The sequence below is a fragment of the Diabrotica undecimpunctata genome, chromosome 10, assembly GCF_040954645.1.
Source record: "Diabrotica undecimpunctata isolate CICGRU chromosome 10, icDiaUnde3, whole genome shotgun sequence".
Lineage (NCBI taxonomy): Eukaryota > Metazoa > Arthropoda > Insecta > Coleoptera > Chrysomelidae > Diabrotica > Diabrotica undecimpunctata.
The window spans coordinates 77,523,651-77,547,563 of record NC_092812.1 but is presented as its reverse complement, the minus strand read 5'-3'; the positions used below and the strand labels follow the sequence as shown (position 1 = coordinate 77,547,563).

Here is a 23,913-nt window from a genome sequence, read left to right as displayed (position 1 = left end):
AGCCACAGCAATCGTTATTTGCATGCCAACTCTCATCATCTACCTTCACAAATTAATTCAGTCATTAATACCCATGTCTCCAGATCAATACGCCTTTGCGATGATGCCAGTAGACCCACTGATCTCTCTAGTTTAAAACAAACCCTCGTCCAAAACGGTTACTGCGAAAATCACATCAATAGGAACATCAATAGAGATCAATCTCCTACTCAATCACAACCGAAAGACTCAGACCCTCATCATACGAAAGCTATTCTTCCTTACATCAAAGGTGTCACTGAAACAATTCTTAAATCAAGAGTAATAATAAAGACAATATTTACCGCCCAACAAAAACTTTGAATGAAGATATAACTGAATGATACCAACTAAGTATACACAGATCCAGATATTGTGAAATTTACCAAAGTTCACAGGCTAACATGAGATGGACACATTGCTAGGATTAAGATAATGAGTATACAAAGGAATTGATCCTCTCAAACTTAAAGGGCAGAAAAAATAAAGGAGGACCGTATAGAAGATGGATTGATGATGTAGAAGCAGACCTTAAGATTCTAACTGTCAGAAGGCGGAGGGAAGTTGCTAGGAAATTACGGAAGGGGTGACTTCTATGCGAGCAGGCCAAAAACCACAAAGGAATGTCGAGCCAATTGGCTTTGGCTAAGTTGCCATGCCTTGGGATATAATTCCACCAACTATTATACCTCTTGTTAAATATTGTCTGTTTTTATAAAATTTATCTGTGTAATCTTCCCATATTTTTAAGATATCGTCTGTACATTTTTAATTGATTTCTTTTTCAATGAATGCGTGTAATTCTGACCTCTTATCTCCATTCAGAGATTTCATATTACATAGTTTGTAGAAACATCTGTTTCTAGTTTATTTCATTTTCCGAATTCTCCTCAGCTTTTCTCTAATTTTTATTTTCTTTTGTGTCTGCGTAAGTTAATAATCTTACTGGGTACCATTGCCAGACCAGGTTTACCATTGCCATCCACTCCTATGACATAATCATAGCTCCTGTATCATCAAGTTGATGGGTTTTTTTAGTCATATAAGGGGACCTAAATATCATTTACTCTGGTTGATCATTCAGTGCAAAATAGAAGGAAAACATTGGCTCGAAAGAAAACAACTCTCCTGGCTGTGTAAGATATATCCTTGCATGTTTCTGTTAGACAAAATGCATTATACCAAATCTGATAATAATTATAATCTTAAAACTTACTTCTTTAAAATTTATATTTCAATGTATCCATGCATTTTCCCCCCAACCTTCAAGTTTTCATCCTGCAGTATCAAAATTATAATGTTTGAATTTATGAAAACATGTTTATTTCACTGTCTTGTACATAAATACAAAATAATTTATTCTAAGTCTCATTTTACGCAGCATGTATTCATATAAAACATGAAACAATGTAGCAACAGAAAAATTATAAAAAAAGGTTTTTACAATGAACTAGGATGATAGAAATCATGAATGTTTGATGAAAACACTACTTTTCAATGTTTAATGTATCTTCTTGCTTGGCTTTCCCAATTTTTCATATTTACTCTTACTACTGTACCAAAGAACTAGGGGGATAACCAATGATGGTGTTGTCATGAAGGCAAAGGCCAACCAGTCCCAATAATGAGATGAAAATTTCTTGTTGTATTCCCTGAAGGCAATGATTCCTCCTTCACCTGGTTCACTGCTCAAAGAACGTTTGATCTGAAATAAATAAAATAAAATAAATAAACTAAAAAAAAACTGTTCTGTCATAATTATTGACCATCATTTGAAATCATTTGCTCAAAAGATACTAAGGTAAAGCAAGCTTGGATACAGGGGTAGCATAGCTCAGTGGTGTATCAAGCTGGACACCCTTTCGACACCTGCATGCAAGAGTGACCTCAAAATCTGATAAGCATAAGATAATAAGTGATTAAAGTTTGAATATCACGAATTTTATTAAATTCATTTTATTTCTACTGATAGGATTGTTATCAAAAATGATTTTTCATCAAAATTCTTGACAACCAAATTTTAATCACTTGTATAAAGTTTTTCCATTTTGAGTTGCGCCACTCCTGCATGCAGCCAATGGTTTACAATAGCGTTTCATTAGATCTTGTATATCTTCTAAGCTCATTTAAACCTTCAGTGAGCGCACCAGTTTTATAACATGCAAGGTTGCATGCAGACTCTGAGTTCGCACTTATTTATGACCTTATTTTATTTGAACTAAAAATAATTACCTGAAAAAATATTGCGTTTCTTTTAACTAAAATTATAGAAAATGAGTCAACAATGGAAACGAAAGAGGAAAGATATATTTCATATAGAAAAATGAACAAACTTTTAACACATGTAAATTTTAACAAAAAATTTCTAAAAAACAGTAATTTTTACAAAAAAATGACTGAAAGCCACTTATTTTCCATAGCAGTCATTGCATATAAAATTTTCATGTTCTAAACACATAAATTTGTGACATCTTTTACAAAAATATTTCGTAGGTCTATTTTTCTTAGTCACAATATTTACATCTGCCTTTTTGGAGAAAAGATATATTTGGTTGTTGTTCTTCTTCTTGAAAACCACAAATTTCCATAATTCTTAGTTTCAAAGTTGTTGGTAATGAGATGATTGATGCCCTTTTGAGCAATTGATCTTGAAGTAACGCAAAGCCTAGATCTCATAAAAATGTTAGTCTTACGATGGTCTTCTCTTCAGTAATATTTGGATAATAAACAACTTGACTGTTAATTCCAGCAACATTCAGACAAAGATAAAAAACAATTGTTGTCATCTTCTTGTAGTTCTTGCAGTCAGGAGCGTGGACTGACACTCTGCATCAATCAAAAACAAGTATTATGTTATCACTTCCAGCCGTGCCTCCGTGTTATCAATCAATGAATGCAGGAGCTAGACAAAACATTGCAGGGTGGGAGGAACAAATTAAGGCGAGTTATACATGAAGATACAAAAGTGCGGAGTCAGAGTCTGCATGCACCCACTGGAGCATTAATTGATTACAGTGTCATCTACATACTGCAAGTTACTAATTCATTATTTAATGTACTTTTAAATATTTCTACAGAATATAAGTTGAACAGAAGCAGTGATAAAATGTCCATAAAATTGTCCATCAATTTACTCTGTGACACTTTAATTCAATATACAGTTTACAATATTATTATAATTTAGTTGCTAATGTTCTTATTCTGTTGTCTCAACAGCATTTGTACCTCTAAAATTGTCTATTCCGCTGTACGCTCTGCACTAGGATATTCGTGTGTAGTGTATGATATATCCTAGGCACTTCTCGAATGGTAGAGCTGGACATAGGTTTATTTATTACCAAGTCTTGACAAAGACTTGGCATAAATTTCTTACATGAAAAACTATTTGTATGTTGTAGAAATAAAACACAGTTTTAGCTGAAAATACAAAGACAACCTCAGAGTCTTAAGGTGACGAAGTCAGGGGCAGAGCCCCGGTGATCGTCTCCCTAGAGTTTAGTTTAGTTTAGTTTAGTCTCTCTAGGAGAGACAGAGGTAAATGGTGAACTGTCTTTGGCTTGGAATTCAACTAATATTTATACATAATATTTTACAAGATTCCAAGCCAAAAGACCAATGAAAAAATTGAAATTGGTAAGGAAGGCGGGGCGATGCGCGCCAAGGATGCTTATTGGTCACTCTGACCGAGCACTTAGCGACAATAGGTATCAATATTAGGTTTTCATGTTCTACTCTATCGAAATATTTTGTTAGTGAACAAAACACATGTGAAGGACAATATCTACATCAAAACAGTTGTATGAGTACATTTATAGTAAATAGTCTGCCTCAAGTACATATCTTCTAACTTTTCATAAATTCTCATATGTATCACTTGAGGTAGTACCTTTAAAGTTTAACTCACCAGGCAGTGCCAGATAAAGGGGCAGACAAGCCCATGACTATCACGGGTGCCAAATTATGAGGGGTGCTGATATAAAAATAAAATATTTTTTTACATTAATTATTTTTTTAGATTTTATAAATGATCACTTTTCATGTGACATTGATTAAATATTTGTAGTATTCTTTATAAGATATAATAGTTTAATTACATAGTCAGAATTCTCAGAATAATAACTCAAAAAATAAGATTAATAAACAAAAACAAAAATTTACTAATAAAAATAATGATGTCTAATGAAAGTATTTATGGCTTTTATCACACAACATTGATGGAGACAAATGCTAAGTACTGAACCGATCTTTATACAAAAAGGCATCTATTATACAAACAGCATGATTATGAAGCTACTGTTACGTAAAAATATGAGTCATAGTTTTAACCTGTAAACATGTTTTTATTCACTAATATGTTTTAGATTATACGAGACCTTTCGACCATAAACCCCAAGTAATAAAAAACTGGTTCCATTCGAATCTTCCGGAATTAGGCCTGTCCATTCGAGGCGAAACCAGGTCAATTGAGGTCAACATCCATGCAGTTCTAGAGCAGCTGTTTTCGTATAAATATGAGGGAACTTTTATTTTGAAAACAGTTAATAAAGAAGATTCGCGCTCGCGATATTGTTGTTACGCTCGCCTACTAATAAATTATGTAATAAATAAATTAATATCAGTTATTGTGCTTTTTAATGAATTAAGATAAGAACAAGACATTATAAATTAAAGACTTAACAATTAATAAATTCACAACAAATGGTGTAAGAAGTGAGATCGAACATAAATTAGACTTATAATAATAATACAAGTGAATATAAAATATATTGTGAAAATGACGACGATTTATGAGCTCACAGTGACGAATTTAAGAAGACATCTCGAAGACAGAGAATTAGCTTCTACCGGAAAAAAGGCTGAGTTAGTCCAACGACTAAAGAACGCTTTGCTAGAAGAAGGACTAGATCCAGAGACTTATATATTTGAAGACAAACATGATGCTGTCCTCTCGTCGATTTCGAAAGTTTCTGGTGACATCGCATCATTGGAGAACAAAGTTTCTGGCGATATTTCAAAAGTTTCTGGTGACATCGCATCATTAGAGAACAAAGTTTCTGACGATATTTCGAAAGTTTCTTCTGATGTAGCCAAAGTTTCCGGCGACATCGCTTCGTTGGAAGACAAAGTTTCTAACGAGATTTCTTCGCTGGAAAGCAAAGTCTCTGCTAACATCTCTTCGGAAATCTCTAAAGTCACTTCTGAGATGTCTGCCCTGAACGATAGAATATCTTCGTTAAAAAACCAAGTTGCTGCCGATATGTTGGCCTTCGAAGAAAAGATATGGAAAGAGATAGAAAAGAAGCTGGAGGAAACAGGGACAGCAGAGAGAGGAAACAATCCGATTACAGTGGAGATAAAAGAAGACGAGACGAAATGTAAGTTGGAGACACGGCCGAAATTTGAAGGAAGTGGAGGTTCTATTCATGTTAAAGTCCCAACTTTCGACGGAAAATCATCATGGAACAACTACATGAAACAGTTCGAATCAGCCGCAAGAGCAAATGGATGGTCTGAAAAAGAAAAGGCTGTAAACCTGACTATCGCTCTTCGAGGAGATGCCTTAGATGTGCTTCAGACCATAGCCGTAGAGGAGACCGATGATTTCGAACAACTGAAGAAGAGGTTAAATATGCGATATGGCCACGAACATTTGGAGCATGTATATCAGTCACAGCTTAAAAATCGTAGACAGAAGAAAGATGAGGCTCTTCAAGAATATGAGGTAGATATTGCCAGATTAGTACGATATGCTTATCCAACAGCTCCCGAAGACATGATGGAAAAATTGGCCGTTCAAACGTTTATTGATGGTCTTCGTGATCATGAAATGCAGAGAACACTGCGATTAGCTCGTCACAAAACGCTGGTTGATGTCTTATCCGCCGCCCTCGAATACGAGTCAGCTACGCAGGCCTCTGGCGGGTACAGTAAAGTTAGAACTGTAAAAGAGGAAGGAGATGAAGATAAACTTGACCAGCTCGTTAATATGATAAAAAGCATGACATACAAGAAAACGAATACCATCAGATGCTGCAATTGTGGCGAAATAGGACACGTACGAAGCTCCTGTAAGCACCCTAGGTACGACGCAAATCAAGAAACTCACCATCAGGAAAACTAGAACGGGTCAGCCTTAGGGGGGCAGCTTCGACCCAGAACTTTTCCAAAGACCCTCTCATACTAATAGCTTCTTTGAAATGTCGTGAAGATAGTGTATATGTAGATGGAGACATAAATGGTAAAAAGCATACGTTGTTGGTGGATACCGGAGCGACCAGAACCATTATACGCCCGACAGTTATAAACAGCCGAAAGAAACTGTTACCAACGAGGTTGCGACTTCGGACCGCTACAGGTGAAAATGCTAACATTCATGGAGAAATCCAGGTACAATTGGGAATTGGAGCAGAAAAGTTCGTCCATACTGTTATAGTTGCTGACATCGAAGAGGATGTTATATTAGGAATGGACGTAATGAATATGCATGGATTCCAATTGGATTTTAAGAATAAGGTAATCAAAGTTGGCAACGAGGAGGTATTTCTCCATCCACATAATGACAACACTGTGGAAGCAGCCATTACAGAAGATACAGTCGTGCCTGCGAGAAGCGAAACGATCATAGTAGCGCGGCTACAGGAATTTGTGGACGAAGGGAGACCTGTTATGATGGAGCCTTGGAACCACGACGATGAGGTTGGCCGTGGAATCATAATTGGAAAGGAATTGGTGACTTCGGCTAAGGAAATTCCTGTGAGACTTATCAATGTCAACGACTACCCAGTGACCATAAAGAAAGAGACAAAAGTAGGAACTTGTGTACCTGTGACATCCATAATCCGTCAGGCGACAACATCTTATAATTCCAACGACAAATTCGACCAAATGGTTGCAGTTGCAGGACAGTCTCTAAACCAGATGGAGAAAAGGAAATTAAGGGAATTTCTTCGGCAGTATCGTGATATTTTCGTACCGAAAGGAGGAAAGACGGGAAGAACTACCGTTGTTAAGCATAAAATTGATACTGGTAATGCTAAGCCAATTCGTCAAACAGCTCGACGATTACCACAGGCGAAAAGAGAGGAAGCTGAAACGATTGTTCAGGAAATGAAGAAAGACGGGGTGATAAAACCTTCTACGAGCCCATGGGTCTCTCCGGTGGTCCTGGTTAAGAAGAAAGACGGAACGACGAGGTTCTGTGTGGATTATCGTTTGCTGAACAACGTTACCAAGAAAGATAGTTATCCTCTGCCTCGGATCGACGATACATTGGACACATTGGCTGGAAGTAAATTGTTTTCTACTTTGGATTTGAAGTCTGGATACTGGCAGGTAGAAATGGACCCAGTAGATAAAGAGAAGACAGCCTTCACCACAGGATCTGGATTGTGACAATTCAACGTTATGCCATTTGGACTCTGTAATGCTCCTGCGACATTTGAGAGGCTTATGGAAAATGTGTTGAGAGGGTTATCTTGGAAAACATGCCTGGTTTATTTAGATGACATAATCGTCTTGGGGGAGACATTCGAAGATCATTTGAGGAATTTAGAAAACGTTTTTAATCGACTTAAAGCTGTCCAATTGATGCTAAACCCCAAGAAGTGCCAGCTATTTCAAGGTAAAGTCAATTATCTGGGTCATCAATCAAGAGATTACCGCTCGGATACAGACTGCCAAAATGCCTTTGAGACCTTGCAAAAGCATTTAATAACAGCACCAATTTTAGGGTATCCACTGCCAGAAGGAGAGTTCATCTTAGATACAGATGCAAGTAATGTGGGAATTGGAGGAGTGCTGTCTCAGATTCAAGGAGGACAGGAACTAGTCCTCGGATATTTTAGTAAAGTTCTTTCAAAACCTGAGCGGAATTATTGTGTCACGAGAAGAGAACTTCTAGCAGTAGTAAAATCAGTAGAGCACTTCTATCAATACCTTTATGGTAGAAAGTTTCTAATCCGAACCGACCATGCCGCCCTTAAATGGTTGATGCAGTTTAAGAATCCAGAGGGTCAGATAGCCAGGTGGATCGAACGACTCCAAGAATACGATTTTAAAATTGAGCACCGGGCCGGAGTTAGCCACAGAAATGCTGATTCTCTTTCCAGAAGGCCATGCCCAGCAGAGTGTTCCCACTGCAACAAAACGGAATCCAAGGAAGCAGCAGTGCTAAGAACAACGATGGTCAACGACGACTGGACGCCTACTAAGATCAGAGAAGAACAAGAAAGAGATCCAGTTATACAGAAAATTCGAGAATGGAAAGAGGAAAACCGACGACCAGTAGTTAAGACGTATTGGGCCCAGTGGGGCTCATTTATCATGGAAGATGGCTTACTCAAACGAGTCCTGGAAAATGATGACGGTTCGGAGAAGAGAAGACAGTTGGTGATCCCAAAGAGCAGAATAGCCGAAGTACTTCGTCAGTTACACGACAGTCCATCGGGAGGGCATTTTGGTGTAAAGAAAACCCTTCAGCGAATTCGGGAACGGTTTTATTGGATGAACAGTTCCGACGACGTAAAAGACTGGTGTAAGAAATGTACTATTTGTGCCACGAGTAACGGGTCCTACCGAAAAAGGAGAGCTCCTATGAGACAATATAATGTTGGAAGCCCGTTTGAAAGAATAGCTTTGGATATCGCTGGGCCATTTCCAGAAAGTGAAAATGGAGGCAAGTACATGTTGGTAGTAATGGATTACTTTACTAAGTGGGTCGAGATTTACGCACTTCCAGACCAGAAGGCCGCCACCGTTGCAGATAAGTTGATCCAAGAATATATCAGCCGATTTGGAGTGCCTTTGGAGATACATAGTGACCAAGGCAGGAACTTCGAAAGCGATCTATTCCAAGGAATATGTGATAGACTAGGCATGAAGAAAACAAGAACTACAGCATATCATCCGCAATCTGATGGTATGGTAGAGCGGATGAATAGGAGAGTCGGCAAGTATTTGACAAAGATGGTGTCCGATCATCAGCGAGACTCGGACCAATACCTTCCGTTCTTCACCATGGCCTACAGATCTGCTGTTAACGAATCAACAGGCCAGACACCAGCCAGAGTCCTATTCGGACGCGAAATGCGACTACCTTGTGATCTAGAATTTGGGTGTCGACCTGGAGAAGATGTAGCAGGTGAAGATTATGTGATCGAATTACGAAGAAGAATGGACGATGTACATGAGTTGGTCCGTTTCCACCTTCAGATCGCTAGCGACCGAATGAAGAAACGGTACGATACACAAGCCGAAAAGGGTTGCTTTAAGAAGAACGACAAAGTCTGGCTGTATAATCCCAAGAAGCGAAAAGGTTGTTCTCCCAAATTGCAGCAGTTTTGGGAAGGTCCATACCTCGTCATGGAGAAAATCAACGATGTCATCTACCGAATAAGCAAGATTCCGAGGGGAAAGCCGATGATAGTACACCATAACCGGCTGGCGTCTTTCGAAGGTGACCACGACGTAGATGAAGAAGTGGAAGTAAACCAAGTCCAAGATGTGTCTGACCTCACGTTTGAGGAATTCATGGGTGCCTATGGAGGTACCGGTAAAGCAAGACATGGTGTTACCACTGAAGAAAAGCAAGATCTACTCGCGCTCCCTGATGACTACTCGCTGGCCCTTGCCATCCCGGCCAGTATCAAAGACGCACCAGGGTTGGCATCCGTCTTTCGAAGGAAGTTTGGTCGAGTTGCAGAATTTCAATGCCAGGTGCCAGCTCCCGGTAAAACGTTGAAACTCCAAGATGCATCACGTTACCTTTTCTACCTGGTAACAAAAGACACTGCCCGTGACCAACCTACCTACCGAGATGTATGGGAAGCCTTACTTCAATTGAGAGAGCACGTACTAGAGTCCGACGTGCAAAAGTTAGCCATGCCAAAGTTGGAGTGCCGCCAATTGGATTGGAGGGTTATCCGAAATATGGTGGAGGAGATCTTTAAAGACACCGAAGTCCAGGTGTTAGTCTGTTGCAATCCGCATAGTTACTGGTGCGGAGAGGAAACCGTCCCTTGTCATTTTTATACAACTGGAAGTTGTATAAGAGGGTCCAGTTGCCGATACCAGCATACCGTTCCAGTTCTAGTCCCGACAAGGTTCCAGGAGGAACCATCTTTTGAGAGGGGGGCAATGTTACGTAAAAATATGAGTCATAGTTTTAACCTATAAACATGTTTTTATTCACATGCTTATGTTTTAGATTTTACGAGAGGCTTCTATTTACCTGAACTGACCTTTCAGAAAAAGGTCGAACCAATGCGAGAATACCCGTTTGCCTTTGCCGTTATAATTTCGCCGCTAGTCGAGAAGGCTGTTCGATGGTTCTAGCGTAACGGCAATGGCATATATTAACAGGACATTTTATTTGGAGGGACAGTTAATTCTGAAGACGCGCTCGCGAATTTAATTGTTACGTACGGATATATATAAATTATTGTCAGATAAGTTAATATAAATAAAAAAATAAATTAAATCCGTAAGTGTTATAAATATTGAATTTAATAAATTCACAACAATACCTATACTATGTCTAATATCTCTATGGCCATAAACAAAAAGAAAAATCAATAAAACCTCACACATTGTCACTCATATCATAAGTCATAACTTATCATGCAGTGTAAACACGATTTTTTAAAACATCATAGAAACGAGGAATCATAACAAATCTCATTGTCATATGATAAAATCATGTAGTGTAAAGTCTACTTTATGACTTATGATATGAGTGAGGTTTTATTGATTTTTCTTTTTGTTTATGGTCATAGAGATATAAGACACAGTAGTGGTATAGGTATCAACTATTAGATTTTTAAACTATTATAATGGAAATCGTGGACAGGATATATCAAATTTAGTGTTGATATTATACCAAATTAAAAATAATTAATAAAGAAACTAAACTAAAATTATGACTAAACTATAAAACACTAAATTAAGAATAAAATAAACTAAATAAATAATAAAAGAAAAATACGACACAATAGTACACATTAGATAATAGGTTCAATATCAATGAAACAAACAATAAATAAATAAATAAAGAATATCTCTCGGTAAGGTAATGTTGCTGAATTGACATAAGAATAAGGCGCGATATTTAAATATATGTTGGTGTTACCCGTATTATTACCGAAAATCATGACAAGCTATGACGAGCCGCATGACAGTGCTTATGACAAATCACACAGTATAAACATGTAAATTTCACTTATGACCAAATCATATGACAAATCACATGATAAATCATGTAGTGTAAAGTCGACTTAATACTTAAGTATATGGAACAAGATCTGAAAACTCTAAAATGAACAACTGAAAAAAAGAAAGCAAGGAACATATCAGAAAGGCAGAAAATTATAGAACAATGTTAGTCCCACAAAGGATTGTAGAGCTAGTGATGATGACTTTTGTAAGGTTGTAGTTACTTCTTTGCTTCTAATTCGTGACTTTTCTCCAGTTATTTATTCCAGCGGTTCTGTTTTATGTCATATTATTCGTGTACCTGTGCCATTACTCTTAGAAATATTGCTTATGGGTAATAAAAAATAGAAGGATTGAAATAAAACACATCGTTTTGATGCGAGAAAGTTTTATTTAATTATTAATAATTTAATATAAATATAATATTAATATTAGAAACTTTATTTCTATATTTATAGTTTTGTTCTAAGTTCCAACTTAAAAAGTACCGTTATTGTTATAAATTTTACATAACTAACTACAAAATAAATAAATTTCCACGTCCATAAATTACCAAATTCTACCAAATAGTCATTTTCTGTGCGAAAAACTAAAGAAACAAAAACGATGTAAAAGCTATGATTAAAAAAGTACATAAATACAATATATTCTAAAGTGTGAAAAAGAATCTCCTATTGTCACAACACAAGAATACGAAATAACGGGAAACAATTATTAATACAATCTAAGGCCTGGAAATGATTACCGTTTGTAAAGCCAATTGATTTTGATGATTTTCCATATTTTCAGAGGTATTGACATTCTGACATATCACACGAGTCCATAATGTGTGGGCCAAGAAAAACCGCTCTCCAAGCTTACAAAAACAATATTAGGGCTTTAAAAAATAATACAACGAACTTTGTAAACACTGGCAAAAATATGTACAACTTTTCTCTGACGATCAAAACTTAGATACTACGAATAAACACACAGACTTAACTGGCCCAGCAATATTAGAATCTGAAGTGGAATGTGCGATTTCAGGTTTAAAAAATAATAAAGCTGTACAGTCCGACAACGTAAATACTTAAACTCTTCAATATCAAACACATATGCAAACACTTTAATAAATTATACAATAGAGAAAAAAAAAACGTCAGATTGACTGAAGTCAACTTTCGTAGATATTCCAAAGTAGCATACCAATCGCTGTGAAGAAGCCGATTTATAACACATGTGAAGAGAGAACAGGAGACATTCAGTCAGTTTGGTTTCAAAAAAGGTTTGTGTGGTTTAGAAACACAACAGGCACTTTTTTGCATGCAGTTATTGGTATCAAAAGGCAGAAATAAGGATCTCACAACTATCTTGGTAAGCGGACCTGTTTCTAAATACATGTTTGCAATTTACGGTCGATTTAAGTAAAATTATTGCTAATTTAAAACGTATCGCGGGGCGAACTCTGGCTCAGATCACTATCTTGTGGGGGCAAAATTGCGGCAGAAAATCGCGACAGTGGCAAAAGGGAAAAATGGCCAAATTAAAAAATGGAATGTTGAAGGATTCAAAAGTCCAACACAGACACAAGAATATCAAAATACTCTCCAAATAAAACTCGATGGAATCAAAGAGGAAGATACTGCAGAGGAAGAATGGAAATAATTAAAAACAATAATAACGGAATCTGCAGAGGAAACTGTCGGAAAAGCCATAAGGCAAAGAAATGCGGAATGGTATGATGATGAATGTAGAACTGCAGTAGAGGAAAAAAGGCAAGCTAAGCTTAACCAACCTCAAAGAAACACAAAAAGTAGCAGAGAAATTTATAACAAAAAGAGAATACAAGCGACTAGAATATGCAGAAGAAAAAAAGAGAGGCTTTGAAAAAACAAGTACAAGAAATCCTAGAACATAACAATAGACACGAGAGCAGAAAATTCTATAAAAGAATAAAAGACAGCACAGTCATTTAGACCAAAATTGACAATATGCAAAGACAAGGACGGAGAACTACTAACAGAGAAACAAAAAATTATAATAAGATGGAAAGAACAATTTGAGGAAAACCTAAATGCAAACAATGGAAATAATTAAAACGAGACAATATATTTTACGACGAAGCAGCACATTGAAAATTCGAGTTATGAAGAAGTAGTCCAAATACTAAAAAAACTAAAAAAACAGTAAAGCGCCAGGAACGCATGGAGTTTCGGAAGAATTATTGAAATATGGAGGACCCGAACTTTGGGGAAGAATCCATTACCTGATAAAGTTGGTATGGACCAAGGAGCAAATGTCGGAAGAATGGGCAGTTGGTCTTATACAGCCAATATATAAAAAAAGGAGATAAGAGGGAATGCCAGAATTACAGACCAATTACATTGCTAAATGAAATATAAAAAATCCTTTCTGGCATTATCTACACAAGATTGTCAGAATACTCCGAAAATATAATTGTTGATTATCAAAATGGATTCAGACCAAATAGAGCCAGTACAGACAACATATTCATACTTATAACAATCCAAGAAAAAGCTTATGAATACGAGATAGAACTATATAATATGTATATAGACTTTAAACAGGCTTTTGATAGTGTGAAGAGACAAAATGCTGGAAGACCTCCGAAATCTAGGTATATCAAAAAAATAAATCAGTTAGAAATCAGTTCAAAATCCACAGTTAGAGTAGATGGAGAACTGTCTCCCCTGTTTGACATCAACATGGGTGTGAGACAGGGAGACACATTGTCAACTATGCTGTTCAACCTAGTTCATGAAGCAGTCGTCAGAAAAACCAATGTAACCGGCCATATAAACACCAAAACAGTACAAATTACTGCATATGCAGACGATGTCGCCATTATTAGTAGAAGCAAGACACGATTAATGGAAACGTTCAAGAAAATTGCTCCTGAAGCACAAAAAAGAGGGCTTAAAATAAACGAAACAAAAACTAAGTACATGACCATCAAAATAGCACCCGAGAGTGAGAATAATATAGCAATAGACAACTATACTATTGAACGTGTGGATGCCTTGACATATCTGGGCACAGAAATCAATCAGAAGAATTCCGTGAGTAGCGAAATTAATGCACGTATTTCCAGTGGAAATCATATATACTATGCTAATAAAAGATTGATGACATCGAAATTATTAGACAAAAGAATCAAAATGACTATCTACAGAACTTTGATTAGACCCGTAGTAACTATGGAAGAGGAAGCCAACTCAGGACATTCGAGAGAAAGATACTGAGAAAAGTATATGGCCCGGTGCAAGAGGAAGACGGCACATGGAGAATCAGGAGAAACGACGAGGTTAATGAACTCAATGAACATTGTAAGATTTGTGAAAAGTCAAAGACTGTCATGGCTGGGACATATTCGGCGACAAGAAGACACGAAAACGACAAAGATATTACAGTGGAAGCTGGTAGGAGGGCGTGGAGGTGAAGGAATTCCCATGACGAGATGGTTGGATGACGTGGAAGACGACCTGAAAACCATGAGTATAAGACATTGGAGGAGAAGGACCCAGAGAGATCTGAATGGAAGGACATAGCCAGACAGACAAAGACCCATCCAGGATTATGATGCCAAAAGAAGAAGAAGAACTTAGCTTCAGAAGACAGGTTTATATCGCTCCTTCCCCAGATATTATCATATCCGAATTCTTGGAAATAACGTATGATAATCTATCGTATCGAGTTTTTTTAGCCCTAGACAGTCAAACGCTTGACCACCTGTACTTGTGTTTCCCAGAATCAGATATAAGGAGTTTTTCTTAAATGGTGCACCTCCAGGCAGCATTGCACTAACTAACAAGACAGGTTGTTCATCACACAAAATGCACTAAGGAACAACCAATATTGTTAATGTTAGACAAACACGAGAACCATGTGGGCTTAGAAGTGATAATGACAGCAAAAGAAAAGGGAGTTATACTTTTAACGTTTCCATCACATTGTAGTCACAGACTGCAGCCCCTCGATGTGTCTGTTTTTTCTCCATTTAAAAGTCAATATAACAGAGTTTGTAATGATTGGCTACTGAATCACCCAGGCAAAACCATATCCATCTACTGCGTAGGTGATCTTGTGTAACAAGCTTACCCTTTGACTGTAACGCAGAAGAACATTATTGCTGGTTTTCAAAAGACTGGCATCTACCCTTTCAACAGTGAGTTCAAGAACTTATAATGCCAATAAAAATCGTGATTACACCTGAGCAAATCCGACCATTTCCTAAAGCAGCACAACGCAAAGAAGTTGGAATAGGAAGGAGGAGAGGCAGAAGTCGTATTTTAACTAGTCCACCAGAAAAAGCAGAGGCCGAAAGATTAGCTCTCGAGAGAGAAAGAAAGAAGTCTGGTAAATTATCTGTAGCCATCCGCAATCTATCTAAGAAGAAAGTTTGTGAAGATTCTGAGTCTTTGTCCGAGGAAGTATAAATTCCATATCAAGATACATATGATTATCTAGAAATATCTCTGAGTTCTGAGGAGGATGAAATGGAAGAAATAGATTGGAATAATAGTTCTGTGATTCTTAAGACTGACGATTTTGTGTTTGTTAAATTTTGTACTAAAAGTCTGTTGTTTATTATGTTGGGAGAGTATTGAAGTGTGATTCATTTGATGAAGTTGAAGTTCAATTCCTGCGTAAAAAAGGAGGAATCTGGAAATTTTATTTTCCGAATGTGGGGGACAATAGCGTTATTGAGAAACAGGATATATTGCTTAAATTGCCTGCACCAATATCATCTGGAGGTACAGAGAGAGTAAAATCATCGTTTGTATTTCCGGTTAAATTGTCAAAATACAATGTACAATAAAGAAAAGTTTCTATTGTGTTGAAAAAAGTCTTTCTCATTTTCAAAAAATGCCTTCTAAACATTTCAGTCTTCTAAAAATTTTCAGAAAACAGTCTTCTAAAATTTTTTGTGAAAATCTAAATTTTTAAATGCTCGATTATATTCTTTGCCCTGACTGGTTGTTGAAGAATTAGTATGTCAAACAATTTATCAAACATGTCTATAACTTCAACAGTACCTTCTGCAGCTGATGGGATTACTTTAAACCGTGTGTATAACTTCATAGTGGCAACAACTGTAGCACTTAAAACTTGCGTTGCATACTTAACCTTTATTTTTTCAAAAGGACTTGGTCTAATATGCGAGTCTGTTAATTTGGGCGTAGTTCTAGTAGTGACTTGTTTATCATGTTGATAAAAGGATTCTACATATTCCCAGGAAGTTGTTTTCCCATTAAAAACAAAGGAATGTTTTAACATATTATTTCTAACTAATTTTATAAGATGTGGTGGGTCAAACATATACATTATTTTTTTATTACGAAAAACAAAATACGCCTTGTTTGGAGTTACATTTAAATCATTACCTAATTTCCAATTATATGATCCAAGATCGCTTATTAAAGCACATACATCTAATCCACAATCATTTATTTATTTATTTATTTACGGGATGTCCCCATTTTACAAAATTTAACAAAAATAAAATATGCTAACCATAATACAAGTACATACTAAAACTAAGTATTAAATAATGATTAAATAATTATTGTTAAACAAATGATTAAATTAAGTAAATTAAATTAAATTTCCTGAAGATCTTAATAAAATAAAATGAAATGATCTTAATAAAATGAAATGAAATAAATACTTCAAGTTAATGTCACTCATCTTTGATTCCTAACATACTCCGTCAAACAGTGCTTAAATCTTACAGATTTTATATTCACCAGATCATGAGATTGGCTAAAGTCATTTCCCAGGATCTGAATCCTGTTAATAGGAGAGAATTTGTCATAGTTAGTGTGATACTGTTTTATAGAAAGCAAAGGCATGTCTCTAAGAATTTTAGTGTTACATCTAAAGTTGATAAGACTTAATAAATCACAACAGTCAGTGGTATGATCAAGTAGTTTATGGAGAAAAACTAGATCACATTTAGTTCTGTAGTCTTCTAAGGAACTGATATTTAGCCTTGACCTTAGTTCTACCGAAAACATGTTCCTTAAGTTTAATCTATAAGCACAAATCCGGAGAAACTTATTTTGAATTTTTTCAAGGGTGTGAATATGATTAACACAGTATGTTGACCATACTATAGAAGCATAAGACAGCATGCTACGCACAAAAGTAAGATATAAAATTCTATATGTGGGTACTGAAAGATCTCGAGAGTTTCTTGCGATAAAACCTAGATTTCAGTAAACTTTATTTGACAAATTGTTGATGTGGGGGATATATGACAAGGAACTGTCAAATAACACTCCCAAATCTTTTATTTCAGTCACTCTTGATAGAAGGCTTGTATTAATGTGATAGTCAAACACATTATTTTTAGATTTGCTAAAGGATATAACAAAACACTTATCTTTATTTAACTGGAGACCATTCGAAAGAGACCAATTATACAGGGAAGTAAGGTCTTCCTGGATCCTTAGACAATCAGATAGATTTGAAATTTTAAAATATAACTTAAGGTCATCAGCCAATTGCAAAAAACTGACAATTCTTTATTAACTCAGTAATATAATTAATAAACAAATTAAAGAGAAGAGGACCCACATGTGAACCTTGTGGAACCCCTGAATTCACAAAGATAGGAATTGAAAGTGAACCCTTTATAAAAACAAACTGAATTCTTTCATGAAGATAACTACTTAACCATAAAAAAACCACTCAGGAAAGTCAATACATCTTAATTTAAAGATGAGTAAAGAATGGATTACTGTGTCAAAGGCATTCGAGAAATCAGTATCGATGGAGTCCACTTGGTACCCATCCTCGAAAGCCCTGATAATGTAATCATAATACAAAACAAGATTTGTAGATGTAGATTCACCCTGCCTAAATCCATGTTGCTCATTTTTCAAGAGATTCCTACAATGCCAAGTAAGATATTTGTTTAGAATTAGTTCAAAAAGTTTTGGGATGGCAGATAACATAACAACAGGCCTATATTTTTTATATTGTCTCTGTCACCGTTTTTAAATACAGGAATTATATAACTGTCATGCCACTTACTAGAGAAGGTGTGTAGTCTCAAAGATAAATTAAATAATACATGTAAAGGTTTGGATAGACTGTAGACACATCTTTTTAAGAAATATGTAGGAATATTATCAGGGCCATAACTCAGTTTATCCTTTAGACCATTTATAGACTCAAAGACGTCAGAAAGTGAAAATTGGATAGGTAAATGTAATGCCAACAGAATTATTTACTTTAAAATTGAAGTTACTTAAATTAACTTTGTCTGAGCGATAGACACTAGAGAAATGGCTTGCAAACAAGTTTGCTATTTCCTCATTTGATTCAGCTAACAAGTCATTAAAATACATGACATTTGGAATTCTGTGGCTTTTATTCAAAGAGTTTATATGGTTCCAAAATTGTTTTGAGTCTGAGTGAATAGATTCCTCAATGTTGTAGATATAAGATCTGTAGCATTGATGTGTTAATGTTTTTGCATTGTGTTCTAAGATCTGAAAATAAGGTATAACCAGCTGCTAACTGAGTATGCTTGAATCTAGCATGAGCAGCTTTTTTTAAATAACAAGTTTTTTAAATCTGGAGAAAACTAACAAGGAAATTTTGAAGGTTTACATGTTTTTTTCAGAACAAAGAGTGATATTGCTTCAGAAAGAACTTCATAAAAATTATTTACTGAGATATTAATATTTGAATCATCAAAAACAATATTCCAGTCAACTGAAGAAAAATAATTATTTAGACCTACAAAATTTGCATTACGATAGTCAAAATATGTAGTATTATAATCTAATTGTTTAACATTACCATTAAAACTAAGTTCACAAGTAAATGCCACATGATGAAAGTTATTGGGAAGCAAAGTGTTCACTGCCTCATACACTGACAGTTTCTGATAGTCTTCAATACTGTGGAAAATGAGATCCAAAAATACTCCACATTGATTTGGTATAATATTTGATTGCCTCAGGTTCAGGTAAGAGAAGCATTCACATATCAGCTTTGCTGCATAGTTTTGTGGGCAGTCAACATTTATTTAGTTTGTACCATTAAAACTGTCACATTTGCTGCAGATTTGAAAGCTTTTGATTTATCACCAAAATCTTCAAAACCTACAATTTCATCCAACCCCCTATTGTAAAACATATTTAATTGCCATTTCGTCAAAAGACAAAAAACAAATTTTGTCTAATTTAGTAAAGTTTGCTACTTTGTGTTGTAAAACAGTAAGTAAAGCTTAATTTAGTCCAGGCTCAATTTTAATATGTTGTATGTGTTTAAATAATGTCTTAGGACTGGGTAAACAAAATTTGTTACACACAACATTTTTATAAACTTTTGGTCCAGTAAAGTACATTAAAAGACATTTCTGTTTAAATTGATTACTTACTAAATCTTCTACATCTTACCTTTTTTCTAGATTGTAAAATTTGAACATTAATGAAATTAGCTATATTTGCTGAAGGACAAAATTTAGATGTAAGTGCCATATAGTCTTCAATTGTCACATTGTGGATATACTTCTTTTTCTGTAGACTGTAACTTTTCTTTTAAATAATTATTTTCCTTCTGTAATTGTATAACTGTAGTTTGTAACACATTTTTTTGGGGAGTATTTACTGATAATTGTTGCAACCCTTGAGTTGAACTTGGTGTTGCACTAAGTGGTGTTACTGGATATGTAGTTAGATGTTCAGGTTCTTCATGGAATATGTTGTTTTTACCAGGAGTAATAGTACTATCCTGAAGTACAGTTATACTGGATGGTTTATGTGGAATACTTCCATTTTCCTCTATATCCATAAATGAACTTTTTCCACTATTTCTAAAAGGAAAAGATAAAGCTTATTTATGTATTACATCTTAATTATTTACTTTATTTACCTTGATTAATAGGACATCTTGGGAGACATGTTTTGGACTACAGAAGAATAATAATTATGATCAAAATAAAATGACGATGTGCCCTCCAGTAAAGGAAAGTTTGTAGGAACTACAGAAGGTTGTAATCGATTTCTCATATATATCATTAACCATGCCATTAACCAAATTTTTGCCTTGAATACAAATATTTTTTTAATACACAATAATTTTAATAATCTGTAATACCTACACAATTTTAATCCTAATTTAACACTCACCTATTAACATCTTTCGGAAACGAAACACTTTGTAGCTGCACAAGTGTGGCAAGGCTATTTGTATTTTTGTTTTTATTTTTGTACATATCAAAAAGTTATACAACGTAATAATTGTCAAATAAAAAATGTATAAAAATTATCTCTGTATCTGTATCTACATAACCCAAAAAAAAAAAGACTAAGAAGTAGAAGAAGAAGAATCTCGATTCTATGAGTAAACAACAAAAAGTAAACACAGTGTTGCCGATGTCACGATATGAAATTATGTTAGGCCGCTGCTAAAACTATCAGATTTTGCCAAAAATTATATTAAAATTTTTGAAAAAATTATGTTAACATTTTTTATCTTGGTAGTTTCTAAAGGTAATAAACTACATTAGAAAAAAATTATTTTATTCAACTTAACTTGTTAATTAAAAAAAAAAAACATGAACAAAATATATGTAATATCAAATACTATAATAAAACTAATTTACATCTGGAACGCTTTCATAACTAAGGTTAGACATAATCGCAACATAATTAATGTTAGACGTAGAGTTACCAAAGAACCATTGCCCTTGTTCTTTGTCGATATAGAGCCAAATGAAAACAATGAAAATAAAAACATATTTAACCTGCAAGACTTACGAAACTGCATAATAGCAGTAAAACCACCTAGAATAAAAAATAAAATAGTTCAATGCACAATGTGTCAAAAATACGGACACTTAAAAAGTTACTACCTGAGGCCTTTCGCCTGTGTTAAATGCGGTGGATCACGTGACACAAAAATCTGCAAAAAAGCACGCGACACACCAGCAACATGTGCCTTATGTAATGGCAATCATCCAGCAAACTATAAAGGATGTGCTATAATATAAAGACCTAGTAAATTCGAAAAACAAAAATATAACAAGCAGCATTCCTATACCTAGAGTTGCAAGCCTAAATAATAATAACACTAATGCTCACCATATACGCCAATCACATGTAACATATTCTCAAGTTGCAGCAACTAATACTTCTTCACAAGACAACAACAATAATTCAGACCTTTCAAATAAACTTACAGAATTCCTCAACGAATTTAAAAATATGTTTGCACAATTGATAAATCAAGACAGCATGATACTAAGCATGCTTACAACAGTGATAAATAGAACGTCGTAATGGCTAACTCACTTAGAATAGCAGAGTAAGAGGTCTTTTATAAAATTTCCACACTACTCTGTCTATGTGTGTACGCAAATGATCCAGATGGAACAGCCCATGCTGGTTCAGTTGTAATAATCCGTACAGCTATAAAACATTACGAACTTGCTCCATATAACACCAACAAAATTCAGAGTACTATCATAAAAGTACAAGCGCTCACCTTCCCATTAACAATAGCTTCTATCTAAAGCCCACCACGCCATACCATCAATCTGGAGGAATAGAGAGAGTTTTTTGAACAACTTGGCTCACATTTCCTAGTGGCAGGGGACTGGAATGTAAAACATACAACCTGGGAAGCAAGACTGATATCTCCAAAAGGCAGAAATCTATTAAAGATCATACAAGATAATAACCTGAAATACCCTACAACTGGTAACCCCACATACTGGCCCACTAATAACAACAAAATTCCTGATCTGCTAGACTTTGCTATAACCAAAGGAATACCTGAAATACACAGCGACATCACCCCCAGTTTTGATCTACATTCGGACCACAGTCCCATTTTGATTACCTTAAGTACCAATATAATTTGGAAAACTCTTGCATCAAGGCTATGTTCCTGAAACACGAATTGGGTTCAATTCAAAGAAGAAATCAATGAAAAAATATATCTTGACATTCGACTCAAACACAAAAACGATATTGAAGAAGCTGTAAAATATCTAACGGAACAAATACAACAGGCCGCTTGGAAAGCTACTCCTGAAAAGGAAAAAACCATTGATGAAAGGTATAGTATACCTCTCCACACTAGAACACTAGTAGAAGAGAGAAGAAGAGCCCGTCGCAAATGGCAAAGAACAAGAAACGCGATAGATAAAACAAATCTAAACAGGCTCACACACAGACTTCATTCCGCTATCCAAACAGCCAAAAACGAATCTTTTGAAAGATATGTCACAAACCTTTCTCTTGACGACAACTCTCTTTGGAAAGCCAAAAAGAAATTCAAAAAGCCAGTAGTAATGAAATCACCAATTCGGAAAAATGATGGAACGTGGGCTCGATCAGATATAGAAAAATCCAACAAATTTGCAGAACATCTATCAACCGTCTTCTCCACCCCACAGGCCAACGATATTAACGACGAGAAAATTAGAGACTTCCTTAATGCACCCTGCAGCTATCATTACCACTAAAATACTTCTCACCAAACGAAGTCCGTAACGAAATCAACCTGCTTAACCCTCATAAAGCTCCAGGATTTGACCTTATAACTGGCGAAATCTTAAAAAAACTCCCAAGAAAATGTGTCGTCTTATTAACCATTATTTTTAATAGCCTCCTGAGACTATGCTATTTTCCAGTGCAATGGAAGTATGCACAAATTATAACGATACCTAAACCTGGTAAACCTCTAACTGAAGCCAGTTCGTACAGACCAATAAGTCTCCTTTCGACTTTATCAAAAGTTTTCGAAAGGTTAATCCTTAACAGAATAGAAACAATAATACCTATAGAAAACCTTATCCCAGATCATCAGTTTGGTTTTCGGTCAAATCACTCAACCATACAACAGTGCCATGGATTAGTTAACAAAATAAAAGAGAGCCTAGAAGGAAAACAATTAAATCATACTTGTCCGACAGATACTTTCAAGTTAAATACGAAGGTGCTCTATCCAACTACCATCAAAAAAAAAAATCCGGAATTCAAGGCAGTGTACTTGGCCCATTCCTTTATCAAATCTTCACTGCTGATATTCCTATTAGTGAAAATACACTAATGGCAACATTTGCGGATGACACTGGTATACTAGCATCAGACATCAACGAAATATTAGCATTTAACGAATTGCAAAATCATCTCAATGGTTTAGTCTCTCAGAAGACTGGTTTAAATGCTGGAAAATAAACGTCAACACAAACAAGTCTTGTCAAGTAAATTTCACAAATCGAAGAATTAGATGTTCACAACTACACCTAAATAATTCACCTATACCAATAAAAACAGAAGTAAAGTACCTGGGCCTTCATCTAGACGAAAAACTTACTTGGAAATCACGTAATGCAGCCAAACGACGACACCTCGACCTAAAAGGCTGGATAATCAACAGAAGATCGCAACTTTCATTAGAAAACAACCTGACCATCTATAAAACAATACACAAACCAGTGTGGACATACGGAATTGAGCTGTGGGGCTGTAGCAAACCATCCAACACCAAAATATTACAGACATCCCAGTCAAAAACTATTCGTATGTTAGCTAAAGCCCCATGGTATGTGTCAAACCAAACCCTTCATGCAGACCTCAACATCCCCTTCAGCAATGATGTGATTGCTGACCACTCCAGAAGATACATCAATCGCAGCGCAGACCATCCAAACCATCTCAT

General features: G+C 35.5%; 1 long non-coding RNA gene across 1 annotated transcript; it reads right to left on the bottom strand.

Moving 5' to 3' along the window:
• Positions 1 to 1,324: 1,324 nt before the first annotated feature.
• Positions 1,325 to 20,524, bottom strand: LOC140452530 (uncharacterized). Its single transcript, XR_011952200.1, has 4 exons — positions 20,373 to 20,524; positions 20,116 to 20,288; positions 19,641 to 20,056; positions 1,325 to 1,723 (listed from the first exon to the last, which is right to left on the bottom strand). It is a non-coding gene; the product is annotated as an uncharacterized lncRNA (long non-coding RNA).
• Between the last annotated feature and the right edge of the window lie 3,389 nt (positions 20,525 to 23,913).